Source organism: Neomonachus schauinslandi, chromosome 10 (genome assembly GCF_002201575.2).
Source record: "Neomonachus schauinslandi chromosome 10, ASM220157v2, whole genome shotgun sequence".
Classification (NCBI taxonomy): domain Eukaryota; kingdom Metazoa; phylum Chordata; class Mammalia; order Carnivora; family Phocidae; genus Neomonachus; species Neomonachus schauinslandi.
Genome location: NC_058412.1, coordinates 130,289,350 through 130,292,794, shown reverse-complemented (window position 1 = coordinate 130,292,794; position 3,445 = coordinate 130,289,350).

Sequence of the window (3,445 nt, the reverse complement as noted above, 5' to 3'; positions counted from 1 at the left end):
AATCCCCTTTGGGAATTCCCTGATGCAAAAAGTCTTAGGTAATCGTTCTGTTGCAGAACAGGGTCAGATCAATTGTGCGTAGGTAGGGGAGGGCTTTCCCCTGCAATGAATGAACGGCCCCACTGTTATTCATCACTGGAACTGATCAGTCTGGATCTGACAGATGAGAACTAGGGAGGTGAACTTTAGATCAGGTGAAGAAAAAAACTTTTTTTTTTCACCTTGATCCAGGATTTAAGAAGGTAAGGGGAGAGGGACCTGCCTTGTTCACTCATGCATACATGCAGCATATTATTGAATGTTTCCAGAAAAGCCACGTAATTTTCAGGGCCTAGTGCAAAATGAAAATGGTGGTCGTGTTTGGGGCTTGGGGGGGGCGGTTGTTCAAACATTATTAACAATTTCAGTGTGGCAACAGCAGAGCATTAAACCAAGTGTGGGGATCTTCAGAGCAAGGAGTCCTAAATGTCATCTGCACATCAGTCATGGCGCTAAATTTCAGACAGACATCAGCAAACAAGACACATCCAGCATCTGTCCTCATGAAGAGTCTAGGCTGGGATACATGCTGTTCCCTCTATCAGTCTCCCTTCCCAGGGAACTTCCACAGCCTGAGCACTTGCTGGAGTGAGTTTGATTCTGTATTAAATAATTTTTCATGCCACGTCCTCCCTAAACCTCCGCAACTTACCTGAAGAATCAGTGATACATTCCAGTGCAGAGTGGGGAGGTCTGGCTATGCTGAGAATGTCAGGTGTATCTCCAGGAAGCACATTTGTCCCAAGGGGCAGCTTCCTAAGGGATTGTCAAGTATAATTTTAATTATTAGCCACAGTTGGTTTATAGTTTGATTTAGACCCTAACTGCTAAATAATCCCACTTTACCACACAGGAAGTTCCCACACTCCCTATCCTCTTATATCTGACTGCTTAACATAACTTCCCTGTCTGCACAACCTCTGAAGATTTTTGAGTCCAGGACTGCTGAAATCCATGGTATTCACTAGCGAATATTTACGGTATTCCTCACATATGTTTTCAGAGAACATCTCTGCAGCCTCCAAAGCTTGCCAAACACCAACATCGACATAGGGGAAGAAAGTAGCCAGAACCAGCGCCAACCCCCACTAGTTCTGCTACGTTGGGGAATGAGAGCAGATGCCAGCATGAGAAGTGTGAAGGGGGCTCAGGTGCTATCAGGACACACTAAGGTGTTTACGACTCAGGTGTTCCTCGTAGGCGACTTCCTGTACTTACCTTGCCGTGGGATAACACTGTTTACCTTACAGGAATGTGTATTTCTTATCACTGGGTTATATGAATTACTCTTATCATATTCTTACCTGTAGGCACTTTCACTTTAGCTTATGCTGGGATGGGTTCTGTGTATTAATGACTAAATTTATAGGAATCCTGTGAAGATCTTAATTCTGAAGGAGGCATCCCCAACTGCTGAAAATGCTATGGGATGGTTTTATTTCAAATATAAGAAAAGAAAAAAAAATTGAATCCTCAGGTACATTTCATTTAAAAATCTCTAACTCACACTCGAAAATGTGATGCTTTATGTTCAAGTTTACCATAGTGAAGATAGTCCCCAATTAAGTAATAGATATTTTTTCATTTCAGAAGTGATCCCTTTTTTGTGTGTATATTAAACTTCAATAAAAGTTTTCTGTTTAAAACAATTCTATTGTTTTTTTACCCTGGGTTGTATGATTACAGGTGATGTTTGTTGGCTTATTTTAAATTTTGTTGCATTTCCTAAGGGCCAGGGATGAACTGTTAAAGCCTTAATTCTTTCTCTAAATCCCACTTTTGTCCAAAATTGATCACCTAATGAGCATTTGAGAATACAAGTGTCTTCCACCTGGTGCTCTAGGCCAACTACTTCTCAGATCAGAAAGGAGACGTGTACCTGGCCCCACACACTGAGATAACATTGTTCTCCCGGGCAAAACAAATCAGTTTCAAACGTTTCCAAGCTACCTAGAACAAAACAAGGAAGTTAGCTGAGATCATTTTAAGGAAAAATGCTTACTCACCATAAACCCACCTCCACGCAATTATTTCCTCTGTCTTGGATCCCTAAGAATTTTGGAGTTTATTCGGAGGAGGTGAAATCGACGGCATCATGGAGACCCATCTGCAGAATGCGTTATTCTGAAGGAGAAGCAGGGTGACTTTTGTCAACAATCTTGGGTCTCAAATTCAGATGCCTGAGAGGGACACCAAAACGTGTGATTCACCCAGCACTTTGAGTCTTAAGAATTTGAAAGCAGGGGCGCCTGGTGGCGCAATTGGTTAAGCATCAGACTCTTGGTTTCCGCTCAGGTTGTGAGATCGGGCTCCCAGCTCAGCCTGGACTCTGCTTAAGACTCTCTCTCTTCCTCTCCCTCTGCCCCTCCCCCGCAAAGATAAGTAAATAAATCTTAAAAAAAAAAAAAAAAAAGAATTTGAAAGCAAGAATGCTAATCAAATATTCTGCCGGTATTCAAATGATACCTGTTGCACGTCACTCTGGGTCTCGGTGTCCCAAAGCCCTGGTGCTGATAATTCTTTAGTGGTGGGTTTCTATTTTGGAATCCCACACCCTCACCTTGGTCATCCAGCCACACTTTTGCAAGCCTCTATCCTATGCCAGATAAATTCCTTTACTAATTAGGATAGCCAGCACCAGTTTCTGTTGCTTACAACCAAAAGAATCTAAGTTGCTACCAAATCCAGAAGTTCTAGCTCCACCAGGCCTCAAGAAAGGCCTGCAAATGGGAGCTGTTAAACCATCAGGACCCTCACTCCATTTCTCTCGGCTCAGCTGCTCCAACTTTCTTTATCTCTGAGAACTTTCCTTCTGTACTCCTTCAGTTATAGGGATGTAGGGAGTAAAAGATGGTCTCCTCACAACTCCTGATCAAGAGACCAGTTCGCACTAATGAGCAGGCTATTTCCCAAATCCCAAATCAATGCTTTGGAGTAAGATCCAAGTGGCCCATTTGAATCCACTGTCCACCTGTCTTGGTTAATGTATGGCCAGAATCCATTGTCAAGTGCCATCATGGCTGCCAAAGGCCCAGGCCAGTGGAGTAGGGAGAGAAGCCATTTCTCACTAACTCACCTTTTTTGTCTCTCACATGGGCTTCCTCGAGTCATGATTCTGGGAAGCTCTGCACCGGGATCTGTGATCACTGCCTGGTACCTGGCATAAACCTCTCTGTGTGTTTCATGAGATTGTTCATCAGCAGAGACCATGATTTTGTAAGTGTTGTGGAAGACAGTTCCTTGAAAGTTCATCAGTAATAAAATAGTAGGGGATAGTCACTTTAGAAACTGAGCTTGGTCTTTTGTGCCTTCATTCATTGTCCTAATTAAAATATCCTAGTTGATTTTACCTGACCAAGAAAAGAAAGAAAGAAAGAAAGAAAGAAAGAAAGAAAGAAAGAAAGAA